Raw genomic sequence first — 15,812 nt, forward strand, 5'->3', positions numbered from 1 at the left:
ATTAAACAAACAAGATGTATTTTACATTTGAGATTATTCTAAGTAGACACTGTTTGTCTTGATGACGGCTTTGCACACGCTTGGCATTCTTTCAACCAGCTTCATGAGGTAGTCACCTGGAATGCCTTGCCTCTCAGATTGCAGCCCAAATAAATGCAAAAACATCTCAAAATCAACTGTTTAGAGGAGATTGCGTGAATCAGGCCTTCATGTTCGAATTGCTGCAAAGAAACCACTATTAATGGACACCAATCATTTGGTCTGATTAGTCAACATTTGAGATCTTGTGTTCCAACCGCCGTGTCTTTGCGAGACGCAGAGTAGCTGAATGGATGATTTCCGTATGTGTGTTTCCCACCATGAAGCAAGGAGGAGGAGGTGTGATGGTGTGGGGGTGCTTCGCTGGTGACACTGTCATGATTTATCTAGAATTCAAAGCACATTTAACCAGCATGGCACCACAGCATTCTGCAGCGATACGCCATCCCATCTGGTTTGCGCTTAGTGGGACTTAGTGGGATCATTTGTTTTTCAACAGGACAATGACCCAACACACCTCCAAGCTGTGTACGGACTATTTGACCAAGAAGTCAAGTGATGGGGTGCTCCATCAGATGACTTGACCTCCACAATCACCCGACCTCAACCCAATTGAGATGGTTTGGGGTGAGTTGAACCGCAGAGCAATTGCTCAGCATATGTGGGAACTCCTTCAAGACTGATGGAAAAGCATTCCAGGTGAGAGAATGCCAAGTGTGCAAAGCTGTCATCAATGCAAAGGGTGGCTACTTTAAAGATTCTCAAATATAAAATATATTTTGATTTGTTTAAAACTTTTTTTGGTTAGTACGTGATTCCATATGTGTTATTTCATAGTTTTGATGTCTTCACTATTATTCTACAATGTAGAATAGTAAAATGAAAGAAAAAGTCTTGAATGAGTAGGTGTTTCCAAACTTTTGACTGGTACTGTAAAAGATGCTGGTAAGTTCATCAGTATTGAACTCCAACAGTTATGTCTGTACTTCTTGTATTTATTTATTTATTGTTTTTATCAAGTCACTTAATCAGTACAATGAATGTGAAATATTAAAATTGTTCAACAATCTTTTGCCTGTATTTCTGACAATATTTTCTTTTAACATTAACATTCCTCTGTTTCCACAGGAACAGGAGTGTCTCCCCAGCAAAATAAAATTTGTTCTGGGAAAGTTCCCAGAACATTTGTTAGGTCGAGGCAAATGTCCTCATAACACAAAAACTGTCCAGTCATACAGATGATTATAGAATGTTTATATAAAACTTTTGCCTGATTTTGCAAGAATGTTCCTAGAACACATTTAATCTCTTATTTAAATGTTCCCAGAATGATTCATATAGTTGTGGGAACAGTGTCTTTAACTAACACTTAGTTCTCTGCCCCCTGGTGGTCAAGATTGTAAATGCATCTCTCATCTGGCATTGTTCCTTGAAAACAGTGACTATAACTCCCATACTGAAGATACAGAGCCTGGACACTGAGCTCCTCACCAACTACAGGCATAGGCTCCCCTTCCTCGCCAAAGTGCTTGAACGGTGGTAGCATCACAACTCCAACAACACAGCTTTTTGAACCAGTCGGGTTTCCGGGCTATGCATAGCACTAAAACTGACTTTTAACATTTCACATTCATTGTGCTGCTGATGCTGGGTGCATCTCTATACTCATTCTCCTGGGCCTGTCTTCAGCATTTGACACTGTCTGTCATCAGATTTTAACTGACTGCAGGGAGAGGCTTCTTGGAGTTTCCTGAACACCTCTTGCCTGGTTCCACTTCTAACTATCTGATAGACAACAGTTTGTCTCCGTTGGCAACTGTAGGTCGGCTTCAGACCCTGTATCACAAGGTGTCCCACAAGGTTCAGTGTTAGGTCCATTACTATTTAGTATTTACATGCTACCACTTGGTCAGATCGTCCATCAATTTGGACACAGATTTCACTGTTATGCAGATGACACACATCTACATCCACACAAAACCCAATTCCCTCTGCACCATAAACTCCAACTCCACAGGCAGGAACCTTGGTGTTACATTTGATCCCACTGTCATTTCAACACCACATCTGAAACATCACCATGTTAGCCTTCTTCCATCTGAAAAACAGCTCACGACTCACATCCTCTCTCACTGAGCCCACTGCTGAAAACCTCATTGGGGCAGCAGGTAGCCTAGTGGTTAGAGCGTCGGGCCAGTACCCGAAAGGTTGCTGTATCGAATCCCTGAGCTGACACGGTAAAAATCTGTCATTCTGCCCCTGAACAAGGCAGTTTAACACACTGTTCCCCAGTAGGCCGTCATTGTAAATAAGAATTTGTTCTTAACTGACTTGCCTCGTTAAATTATTTGTTTTATCGTACCTGGAGTACTGTAGCACCATTCTCTACGAACTCCCCGCCAAACACTGGACAGACTTCAACACATTCAAAAGTCAGCTGCACAAGTCCTCACACACTAGACATTGGGACCACATCACCTCGACCCTCATCAAACTCCACTGGCTCCCAGTGCAATACAGGATCATCTTCAAATTGCTCATGCTCACCTATAAAGCACTCAATTGACTGGCTCCCACATACCTTACTGACCTCCTACACCCCTACACTCCCACCTCTTCACTGTGCTCCTCTCACACTGGCCTCTTCACCATCCCTCGCACCAGGCTCCGCTCAACTGAAGACCGGGCTTTTAGCAGTACAGCTCCCCAACTCTGGAATTCCCTCCATCTCCATGTTAGAGCCCCACATTCCATACACATATTATATCCTTCTGATTCCTGCTTACAAGCAAAAATTAAAGCAGGAAGCACCAATGACTCGGTCAATAAAAAAAAGTGGTCAGATGAAGCAGATGCTAAGCTTCAGGACTGTTTGCTTGCACAGACTGGAATATGTTCTGGGATTCTTCCGATGGCATTGAGGAGTATGCCACATCAGTCACTGACTTCAATAAGTGCATCGATGTAACGGTTCTCGTCTGGTGAAGGAGAAGCGGACCAAAATGCAGCGTGGTATTTTTGAGACATGTTTAATGACGAAGAAAAAAACACGAACAATACAAAAACAACAAACGGAACGTGAAAACCTATACAGCCTATCTGGTGACAACAAACACAGAGACAGGAACAATCACCCACGAAATACTCAAAGAATATGGCTACCTAAATATGGTTCCCAATCAGAGACAACGATAAACACCTGCCTCTGATTGAGAACCACTCCAGACAGCCATAGACTATGCTAGATACCCCCACTAAGCTACACACCCAATACCTAACAAAACCCCAAGTCAAAACACACCACAATAAACCCATGTCACACCCTGGCCTGACCAAATAAATAAAGAAAAACACAATATATTTCGACCAGGGCGTGACAATCGATGACGTCTTCCCCACAGTGACTGTACGTACATACCCCAACCAGAAGCCATAGATTACAGGCAACATCCGCACTGAGCTAAAGGGTAGAACTGCCGCTTTCAAGGAGCGGGATTCTAACCCGAAAGCTTATAAGAAATCCTGCTATGCTGTCCGACGAACCATCAAACAGGCAAAGCGTCAATACAGGACTAAGATCGAATCGTACTACACCGGCTCCGACACTCGTCGGATGTGGCAGGGCTTGCAAACTATTACAGACTACAAAGAAAAGCACAGTCAAAGGAAGCACAGCCGAGAGCTGCCCAGTGACATGAGCCGAACAGATGAGCTAAATTACTTCTATGCTCGCTTCAAGGAAAGTAACACTGAAACATGCATGAGAGCATCAGCTGTTCTGAACAACCTTGTGATCACGCTCTCTGCAGCCGATGTGAGAAAGACCTTTAAACAGGTCAACATTCACAAGGCCGCAGGGCCAGAGGGATTACCAGGACGTGTACTCCGAGCATGCGCGGACCAATTGGCAAGTGTCTTCACTGACATTTTCAGCCTCTCCCTATCTGAGTCTGTAATACCAACATGTTTCAAGCAGACCACCATAGTCTCAAGAATAAGAACACTAAGATAACCTGCCTAATTACTACTGACCCGTAGCACTCACGTCTGTAGCCATGAAGTGCTTTGAAAGGCTGGTCATTGCTCACATCAACACCATTATCCCAGAAACCCTAGACTCACTCCAATTTGTACACTGCCCCAACAGATCCCGTATGATGCAATCTCTATTGCACTCCACACTGCCCTTTCACACCTGGACAAAAGGAACACCTACGTGAGAATTCTATTCATTGACTACAGCTCAGTGTTCAGCACCACAGTGCCCTCAAAGCTCTTCACTAAGTTAATGACCTTGGGACTAAACACCTCCCTCTGTTAACTGGATCCTGGACTTCCTGGCGGGCCACCACAGGGTAGGTAACAACACATCCGCCCCGCTCATCCTCAATATGGGAACCCCTCAGGGGTGCATTCTCAGTTCCCTCCTGTACTCCCTGTTCACTCATGACTGCAAAGCCAGGCACGACTTCAACAACGAGACAGCCTGTAGGGAGGAGACTTGACCGTGTGGTGCAAGGACAACAACCTCTCCCTCAACGTGATCAAGACGAAGGAGATTATTGTGGACTACAGGAAAAGGAGGACCGAGCATGCCCCCATTCTCATCGACAGGGCTGTAATGGAGCAGGTTGAGAGCTTCAATTCCTTGGCGTCCACATCACCAACAAGCTAACATGGTCCAAGCAAACCAAGACAGTCGTGAAGAGGGCACGACAAAACCTATTCCCTCTCAGCAGACTGAAAAGATTTGGCATGGGTCCTCAGATCCTCAAAATGTTCTACAGCTGCACCATCGAGGGCCGCCTGGTATGGCAACTGCTCAGCCTCCGACCGCAAGGCTCTACAGAGGGTGGTGCGTACAGCCCAGTACCTCACTGGGGCCATGCTTCCTGCCATCCAGGACCTCTATACCAGGCACAGTAGTCATAGACTGTTCTCTCTGCTACCACACGTCAAGCGGTACCGGAGCGCCATGTCTAGGTCCAAGAGGCTTCTAAACAGCTTCTACCCCTAAGCCATAAGACTCCTGAATATCTAATCAAATGGCTACCCAGACTATTTACATTGCCCCCCTCTCTCTCTTTTACGCTGCTGTTACTCTCTGTTATTATATATGCATAGTCACTTTAATAACTCTACCTACATGTACATATTACCTCAATTACCTCGACAAAATTGTGACCCCGCAAATTGACTCTGTACCGGTACCCCCTGTATATAGCCTCGCTATTGTTATTTTACTGCTGCTTATTAATTATTTGCTACTTTTATTTCTTATTTTTGGGGGGGAATTCTTCTTAAAACTGCATTGTTGGTTTTAAGGGCATATAAGTGAGCATTTCACTGTAAGGTCTACATCTGTTGTATTAGGCGCATGTGACAAATACAATTGGATTTGATTTGATAATCAAGTCCACACTAAAGACATGCCTTGTCACACATGCTTAGCCGGATTCTCTGTTGTTTTAGCGTATATCCTCTATCTAACTTCACTTCCCTGGTTAGTCTGTCATCATGTTTAGTGTTCTCAATGGTTAGTCTGTCATCATCTCCAGTGTGCTTTTATAAACTTACTTATTTCTTTTTAATTGATATTTTTGTGTATGTACAGTGACTTTGGGTGTCGTGAAAAGCACTATGTATTATTATAATTAGAAAATTGGGGGAACATCACAAAAGATTAGTTCCCAATTTACAATAACATTCCCAGAAAACATTTGTCTGCTCTTAAAACCTTTGTTCTGGGAACGTTCTTGTAACATCAGATTAATGCTTTTTTGGCCTAAAATAAACATTGTAGAATCATCCGCAAAACATTACAGTTTTTGTGTTTTGAGAACATGTTCCCACAACCTAATGAAACATTCTAAACTCAGCTAAAAAAAAAGAAACGTCCCTTTTTCAGGACCCTGTCTTTCAAAGATAATTCGTAAAAATCCAAATAACTTCACAGATCTTCATTGTAAAGGGTTTAAACACTGTTTGCCATGCTTGTTCAATGAACCATAAACAATTAATGAACATGCACCTGTGGAGCGGTTGTTAAGACACTGTCACGAATGCCACCGAGGGTGGCTCCCCTTCCTGTTCGGGTGGCGCTCGGCGGTCGTCGTCGCCGGTCTATTAGCTGCCACCGATCCCTTTTTCCTTTTCGTTTGTTTTTGTCTAATTGTTTTCACCTGTTCCTTGTTGGGGTTTTGGGATGGGTGTTATTTAAGTTCGTTTTGCCCGCTGGTGTTTGTGCGGGCTTGTTGGTTTGTTACGTTTGGTGATGTATCGTGTTTGATTTGGGTTTTCGCTGTCCAGTGTTTGTAACTAGGTTTTGGGTTTGTTTAGCGCCAGTGTTTTAGGACATTCACCCATGTTTGGACTTGTTACGTTTTGAAGGACATTAAAGCGTTTTTCCCGTTCACTCCGCTCTCTGCATTTGACTCCTCACTCATCACTCACCCGACGTTACAGACACTAACAGCTTACAGACGGTAGGCAATTACGGTCACAGTTATGAAAACTTAGGACACTAAAGAGGCCTTTCTACTGACTCTGAAAAACACCAAAATAAAGATGCCCAGCATCCCTGCTCATCTGTGTGAACGTGCCTTAGGCATGCTGCAAGGAGGCACAAGGACTGTGGATGTGGTCAGGGCAATAAAGTGCAATGTCCGTACTGTGAGACGCCTAAGACAGCACTAGAGGTAGACAGGACGGTCAGCTGATCATCCTCGCAGTGGCAGACCACGTGTAACAACACCTGCACAGGATCGGTACATCTGAACATCACACCTGCGGCACAGGTACAGGATGGCAACAATCCGCACAATCCCCCCATCAGTGCTCAGACTGTCCGCAATAGGCTGAGAGAGGCTGAACTGAGGGCTTGTAGGCCTGTTGTAAGGCAGTTCCTCACCAGACATCACCGGCAACAACGTTGCCTGCGGGCACAAACCCACCGTCGCTGGACCAGACAAGACTGGCAAAAAGTGCTCTTCACTGACAAGTCGCGGTTTTGTCTCACCAGGGGTGATGGTCGGATTCACGTTTATCGTCGAAGGAATGAGCGTTACACCAAGGCCTGTACTCTGGAGCGGGATCGATTTGGAGATGGAGGGTCCGTCATGGTCTGGGGTGGTGTGTCACAGAATCATCGGACTGAGCTTGTTGTCATTGCAGGCAATCTCAACGCTGTGCGTTACAGGTAAGACATTCTCCTCCCTCATGTGGTACCCTTCCTGCAGGCGGATCCTGACATGATCCTCCAGCATGACGATGCCACCAGCCATACAGCTCATTCTGTGCATGATTTCCTGCAAGACAGGAATGTCAGTGTTCTGCCATGGCCAGCGAAGAGCCCAGATCTCAATCCCATTGAGCACGTCTGGGATCGGAGGGTAAGGGCTAGGGCCATTCCCCCCAGAAATGTCCGGGAACTTGCAGGTGCCTTGGTGGAAGAGTGGGGTAACATCTCACAGCAAGAACTGGCAAATATTGTGCAGTTCATGAAGAGGAGATGCACTGCAGTACTTAATGCAGCTGGTGGCCACACCAGATACTGACTGTTACCCGCCCTTTGTTCAGGGACACATTATTCCATTTCTGTTAGTCACATGTCTGTGGAACTTGTTCAGTTTATTTCACAGTTGTTGAATCTTGTTATGTTCATACAAATATTTACACATGTTAAGTTTGCTGAAAATAAACACAGTTGACAGTGAGAGGATGTTTCTTCTTTTGCTGAGTTTAGGAACCTTTAAAGAACAGACATGATGTGTTTTAGGAACTGTCACGGTCGCGAGGAGAGACGGACCAAGGCGCAGTGTGATTGTAGTTCCACATCTTTATTTTAGTGAAACTTAAACAAACAACGACCGTGAAGTACCATAATGCTGCATGCACTCACTCAAAACAATATCCCACAAAGCAGGTGGGAGAAAGGGCTTCCTAAATATGATCCCCAATTAGAGGCAACAATTACCAGCTGCCTCTATTTGGGAACCATGCCAATCAGCAACATAGAAAATAACTGACTAGAACACCCCCCCTAGTCACACTCTGACCTAAACACCATAGAGTACCGAGGGCTCTCTATGGTCAGGGCATGACAGGAACGTTCTTGCTACATCAGGTGAATGTGTTTTGACCTCTAAAAGAAACACTATAGAATTTTGAGAAAATATATTTTGTGATGTCCCAACAATGTTCCCACCAGACTGTTCCCACAATTTAATGAAACATCCTGGGAACGTTTAAAGTACAGACAAAATGTTTTCTGGGAACATTCTTGCAACATCAGGAAAATGTTTTATATGTAGGATCATCAACATGACAGTTTTTGTGTCATAAGAACATTTGACGCAACCTAACAAATGTTCTGGGAACTTTCAAAGACAGAGACCACTTTTATTGGCTGGGAAAATATTACTGGTACATTGTGTTATAACATTGCCTGGAAACCTCATGAGAACTTTTAGGGAATGTTCTGTGGTGGTTGTTAAAAACGTTCTGCACAACAATTTTGTGAATGTTAGGAGAACATTCCAAGGACGTTTAATTTTTAACACAAAATAAATAATTGATATCCCCCCCCAAAAAATATTTTAACGTTTTATGGATGTTATCATCCTAATGATAAAACCCTAACTGGAACTTATTGGGAATCTTAGCTAATGTTCTGGGAATGTTCCCAGTTTGCTAGGTCCTCTATTATCCTTTGAATAAATTGTGGTCCAGTGACATGGCTGTAATGTGGACAGCTAACAAGACATAGCTATTGATCCACCTCTCTGGCACGGTAAACATAGCCTTGTGTGGTGCCAGTTAGATAAGAGTGAGTGACAGAGATAGTGGCAATCAAGGAGATCTTTCTTTCAATCCATTAAAAGGTCAAATGAATGTCAAGTGTTGCAAAATTCTGGAAACGTTCCCAGGGAAGGTTCCTGGTTGGAAGATTACCAGAATCAAGAGGAAATTGCAAGAAATCTGAAATCCTCCAACCAGCATTTCTGGAAAACCTGGGAATTTACCAGCATCTTGCAACTATATAATGTGACGGCTATTGCTTGCGTTGTGTGGCTTAGATAAGGCAAACATTCTTCCAGCATTACAGGCTTAAAGTGCCAATACCTAAATGCCAATGGACTTGCAGTTTACCACAGGTATTGAATGCCATCCACTCCTCATGTGATATAACTGCTACCTTCCAATAACACCTCCACTGTGTACACATACAAATGGTGTTGTGTATAATTACGCAATGCTCGTCAGAGTATCCAAATGTACCGTAATTAGAAAATAATGGGCTAACGTTCATGGATGGGAGAATTCTACTTAACATTTCCTCACATAGCAAACGGGCCAAAGTCTAAATGAACCTGAATCGGCCTGTAAGACCCTAAAATAAAAAGTTTGTGATATTGCCAGTTAAAGCAGGTAGCTTTGCACAGAGTGGTGTAATGACCATGGCTACTCTATTAAGGCTAACAGCTCCCATCATTTAGTAATGGTGCTCATTCAGCCTAATCAATGGTTTAAGCAGCAGTGAACCATTAAATAAAATAAAAAACTCTCGAGATGAGGTGCTTCTGATTGGGGTTAATTGGATGTAATTGAAATTTATACTATACAGTGGATGACTCATTAAGAACACATTGAAAACTAATGTAGTTTGAGCTCAGGTCATTTAACCATTTATTTAGGGGGGAGAAATGTAATGGCAGACTTGAGGGAGAAAATAAACTGTTAGACAACATTACGTGAAGCTACTGGTAGTATTCAAAGGTCATATACACGACATGGAATTGACTCTGTTCTATACTCCTCTGTGGAAAGTTGGCAGCGAATACAAAATGCTGTTAGCCTATTAATTGATTATTTGGTGCCATTGTGTTCAAGTGTCTAGTTGAATACATGACTTGATTTCCCATAGCATTCAATATTAATATATTTCAAAATCATATGCTGTGTAAAATAACATCAATATATTGAATTCATAGATTCCTTCATTGGCTACATTTCACTGTTCATTGTTCATTTGTCTTGTCAAGCTAGCACCATCTATTGGACATTGCTATCATGCTAGTTAAGAGAATCTATCATGGGACAAGCTTTGAGAAGGAGAGTGGGTGGATTTCAATGCTAATCAATTTGATGCACGTGAATTTAAGTTCTCGAACATATGAGTATGCCGTGTGCATTGTTTAGCAAGCCCGAATTACAGCAGTTCATAAATTCATAGACAAACAGAGGGAGAAAGAGGGAGAGGGAGAGAGAGAGAGGATGTGGGAGGAGAGTGTGTGTGTGTGTGGGGGGGGGGGGTAGACGAATATGCCGTTAAACTGGAAGGCTGCATGTTTTATCAGTCACTGGCACCGTTTAGCTGACAGCAATGAGCAGCCATGCCCTGGGAATTGGGCCTAGGCACCGGGTGTTCACCAAATCCTTGCAAGAAGAATATCAGCACTTCTCACATGCTGGCTTCCTGATATCCATTGCTGTAGCTGAAAACTATCTCTATTGTCCAGTTTGATTGCCTGAATCAAACTGATTTACGGCAAATCCATCAGAGCTTTGATAAATCTATTACAGTTTCATTTCGCTGATTTCATTAACGTGAATAAAACCAGCCATGCTTTCTGCATAACTGCCTTTTAATGGCTTGGCCCTGTCACCTGCCTCAGTATTAATCCCTCTGACTTATTGCTCCACAGAGGGAATGAGTAATGGGTATTTGAATGTGATCAGCACAGTACAATGCAATTAAGGAACCAGTACTGTTCTGTGCCTTTAATCCTGAACTAATTTGAATTGCAGTTTGATAGCACTGTGAATCCTGCATAATTATGTAGGGTGCATATTAAACTCTGTGACAAACCAGAGAGGCCCTTTAACTATCCCCACAATGAGGAGAAGGACGGTCAGGCCAGGAGCCCAGCAAAACCCGGAGTCAGGTTGCTGGTAGCCAACCACAGGACACTGCAAGGCTCAATTACTGGAAGCACTGCTGACAGGTGCAAGCTGGGAAAAAAGGCTTCATTCTAAAATGCTTGACACCGACATCTTTTTTTCCATCCCCAGCCCCAACAGTCATGTACAAGTGTAATTTTGACCCTCAACGAACATATACGAGTATGAATTAGAAAGGGCTCGGTCAGTTTAGTTACGCTTAAAGGATTGCTTCCAGGCTGGAGAAACAAAATACTTGTCGGATAAAACTTAATTAGGTTGACTTCAGTTATGATTTCGATATCTTACAAAACACAATAACACACTGTATAACAAAAGAAAACAGGGTGTAATCTTTCAGATATGCATGATTTTATTACAGCGGACGGATGCTATTGTAACGCTGTCTGTACAATAGTTGCACTTGATCACACGAGGCTGAGTGTGAGGGAGAGAATATGAGGTAAGAGTGAGGGAGGGAGAGAGTGAGGGGGAAGAAAGAAAAGGGAGAGCAACAGAGAAGAGGGGGACGCTGAAGGAGGACTCTTATGCCATTGTGACTCAAAAACCCTCCTTGAATAAGGTTCATGCTGTCCACAACTTCATTATTTTCCCCTGAATGATAATTACTTTATTCAATCATGTTCAAGGTTTTAGTGAAAGCTAGCACTGATTGATTAACTTCAATTACCATGCTCGCATTCTGCATAGATAAAAACTGCTTTTCAATTTGTGAGTGGCACACGGGTGGAAACCCTGCCCTGATATTTGCATTTCAATGTGAATGGTGAAGGATAAAGGTGGGAGCGGGGGTCTGATCACTGCTAAGCCCTTTCTGCTCGGCTGCACGACCATCTTCCGCCCCCCCTCTCCATAAACACCCTTTGTTATGATGTTGGTTTGCTCCCTCCGCGCGCCGACAGCCCATGGTGAGTTCTGTTTGCAGGCTGGCTTGACGGCTCTGTTGGGGGGGGATTAGGCGGGCTCCAACGACAACTCCGGGAAGAGCAGGGCAGACAGTTCAGCGTGGTGGTGCCGCTGCACGGCTCTCTAATAGAGGACACTGGCCTCTGTACACGATCGTGTTCTATTAAGACCATAGAAATACAATCGCGAGAATGGGAATCCTCATTCAAGTCAATGGGTCTGTAATGGGTCTATTTTTATGCTTGGAACTTCTCACATTCGGGTTGGAGAATCTCACTTTCCTGCTGGACTATCTAGGGGGGGACTGGGGTTGGCTGTCACACTTTTTACTGTTGTGTGTATTTTTCAGCACCAGTATTTCTTACAAGACTCTTTCAACTTAAATAGAAAGACCAAGGTCTTGGGTTGAAATAGTGATGCTTTTGATCCTAATATCGTATTCCAACAAAACAAAAACACATCGCAAGGTTGGTTGTCACGCAGTAGGGGGTTGTTTGTCACAATGTTTTCTAGTAGCTTTTTCCTTTTATAACAAGAAATGAAGCAACATAGCATATACAGAGTCTGAGAAATAGACAAGCCTTTCTTTGGTCGAACGATATTCCTAACAAAAAATCTGAATTCTATGCATTAAAAAAGACATCGTTTGCTAATTGGCGAGACCCACAGGTGCATTTAGAATACCTACATTCTAAATTCTACAGGTCTACATTGCTTATATGTTGGCCAGGCATCAACATTCTATTCTGATGTCCCGGCGACATCTCCCCAATGTGCAAATGCTATCCACACGGCATAGTTTGATATGTCGGCCAAAGGTGTTTGTGTTTACTGGGAAGGGAGGTCTTTATGGAGTTGATAGTGACACCCCCCCCCCTCCCCAAATGAATTGACCAGGTGGAACATTCATCTTCAAATTATTACACAGCACCCTCTAGATTTGTAGTAATAAGCACTATGACAACCAACCCCGGCCTCCCCTAGTGTCCACTGTATAGGGAACTAATAAAGATGAGGATTTCAACGTACAGTGACCATAAGCTCCTAGGGGATGTCACATATATCAATCATATTGCACTTATTCAAAGCGGACTCTGAACTTTTGGGTTGAAGAACTGTGTGACAACGTCAGAGGATCAAAGGATTCGAAAATCCTAATTCAAGGTTCAGGGGGTTAGTAGGCACCACATGCATAAAGTGTGAAAGCTAGTCAAATGTTCCTTGACAAGGCATAGTCGTTGGACGACAGAGCTAAAATGTAAGGTGTTAGATTTACCTATCCCACATGTGTGATAGAAGTAGAGAGGTATTTAATATATTGCATTTTTTGTTGTTGCAGTCCATGCATACTGTACAAGTGTAGGATGAGCAGAATCACAGCTGTGCCATTTATGTGGGGTATTGGGATTATTGTCACCTTTGTCTGCATATTTTTCTTTGATTAATGTCACCCAAATGCTGTGTCTTCCAATTGAGATCCCTGCTCATTTGCATGATTTTTTATGCTCCGGTGCAAATTTTGCGATAAATTAGTCCGTCTCCCGTCTTTCTTGGCGTGGCACTGAATGATGTGACTGAAGGAAGCCGTCTCAGCTCAATACTCTGGGAGATTTACACCTGTGAGATATGCTAATGTCGAACAAACGGTAATGACTTTATTTACCTCCATCTAAACAGTTGAAATGAACATTACGGCAGTGCCTAAATGAACTGGAAGTTAATCATCAGGGTGCGAAGCAAGCTTATGACTGTATTCGTTAGGCGAGACGCCCTAAATGGTCCCTTTAACTTGGTGAGTTGTCCCATCAGATGCCTGCTTTAAAATCCGTAATGGCACCATCTCCTTTTCCTGCCTCGGAGAGGAATTCCCAGATGGTGGGCTATGATTAGGTAGTTCACTTAGCTGTTTAGAGACGAGCATCTGGAAACACAGGTTGCATTAACACCAATGGGTCTCTCGTTTTCTCTAAATTAGCGTCATTCAATTCATCTAATTATTAGGCGTGCAAAAAAATGAACGGCTAATAGAATTCTATTATGTGTCATTATCATCCCACACTCACAAGTACTTACATTTCTGAACAAGTACACGTGGTTTACAGGCCACTGAAGAAGATACTCCATCTGCTTCAGTCTGCTTTGAGATAACTCCCTCAGAAGTTCTGCGATGAAAATAAAACACATGAGTCACGCATAAAGATTTTTGACGCCAAAAATATATTGACTTGATGGTGAAAGCATAATGTAAGCATCTATTTATATCTAAACATATTTCTAGAATACATTTTCGTTTTTTTTTATTTACAAATGAAAATAATGATATTTCTCCTCATGTGAAGGGAAATAACCTGAACCATAATCTCACTTGAGCAGAGCTATTTGACAGCGCCTTGGCAGTATCTATGACCTCCTGTGGCTTTTTCTGCTACATTTGTCACAAACAAAAAGCAGATCATCTATTTGATTTTAAAGACGTTTTCTCCCGTCACTTCACACTGTGTGAAATCATAGACAGACAGACAGACAGACAGACAGACAGACAGATAGACACACAGACACAGACAGACAGACAGACACACAGACAGACACACAGACAGACACACAGACACAGACAGACAGGGGAGGATGATCGGTGTCAGTTCCTCATCACTGAGCTCTTTTCACTGTCTAATGTGAGGGGGGTCTAAAGTGCCCTGTGCTGTGTCTCTCCATGGCTCTTCCCCCCCTGGATCTCCCGCTGGCTGGAAAGATCCTCTCTCCAGGCTGGAGTGGCTCCTGCTGGGCTGCTGGGGGATGAGTGGGGGAACCGGGACCTGGAGCACACTGTCAACCCCCACCCCAACCCAGACGCTCTATTCAACTTGCACTTTGTGTGTGTGTGTGTGTGTGTGTGTGTGTGTGTGTGTGTGTGTGTGTGTGTGTGTGTGTGTGTGTGTGTGTGTGTGTGTGTGTGTGTGTGTGTGTGTGTGTGTGTGTGTGCGTGTGTGCGTGTGTACGTGTACATGCATGAATGAGTGTGTCAAGCGTCCATGTGTGTATGTGAAAGAGCATTTTAGACAGAGACAGAGGAGCTTCCCTAACCCTTAAAATACCTGGGAATAAATCAAGTGTTGTGTCATATTCAGAGGCAGAAGGTAGGGGAACGTGATTCCACATTTTTGCTGTCAAACCAGCTATCATATCAGTAATAAATCATAATTAGATCATATCATATCCTAACAAACTAATGACATGTTCAGTTTACTACCATTTCGACTGATTTGGATCATTCTTTAAACAGCAATTCTGAAAGTAACTTGTGCCAAATCTCTGTCATATGGGTTTGTGAGGTTTTCAGGGTTTTTCATCTTTTCACCATCCCTCCCTCTAAACACACGCCAGCTCCTCCACCATGCAGGCCCCTTCCTCTATCAGCAGCTCTTGAGTCCAAGCCGGGATATAATACAAACACACGGTGAACATAATTCATAGAGAAGAGATACCAATTTCTTCTCAGCAAGAGATATATCAGGGGTGTTAAACAAAGCAAACAGCTGCAAGGAATTCTGGTGGCTGTGGCACAAAAAAAAAGCTAAGCCTTCAATTTGAGCCTTGCCGTTGGAAGAAAACAGAATTGAGCTTAAATATATTCCTGGGTGAAAAGGAAGCGTATTGTGTTATCATGAGAGGTCTGTTTACCTTGTGAATCTACATATGGCTATCTAATATCTTTGTGCCATTGAGCAGGTTGGAGCGCGGAGTAGCGCTGAGTCCCTGGGGTTTCAAGGCTGGGATTGTGCATGGCGGGGGTTGAACTATTGCCCCTCTGTGATTGAAAGACCTCCACCAAGCTTAGACCCTGTTTATTGTACATTTGCATTGCTCAGTTCCACAAGACTGCAGGGGACTATCAGTAGCTAGCCGGC

The sequence above is a fragment of the Oncorhynchus masou genome, chromosome 10, assembly GCF_036934945.1.
Source record: "Oncorhynchus masou masou isolate Uvic2021 chromosome 10, UVic_Omas_1.1, whole genome shotgun sequence".
Lineage (NCBI taxonomy): Eukaryota > Metazoa > Chordata > Actinopteri > Salmoniformes > Salmonidae > Oncorhynchus > Oncorhynchus masou.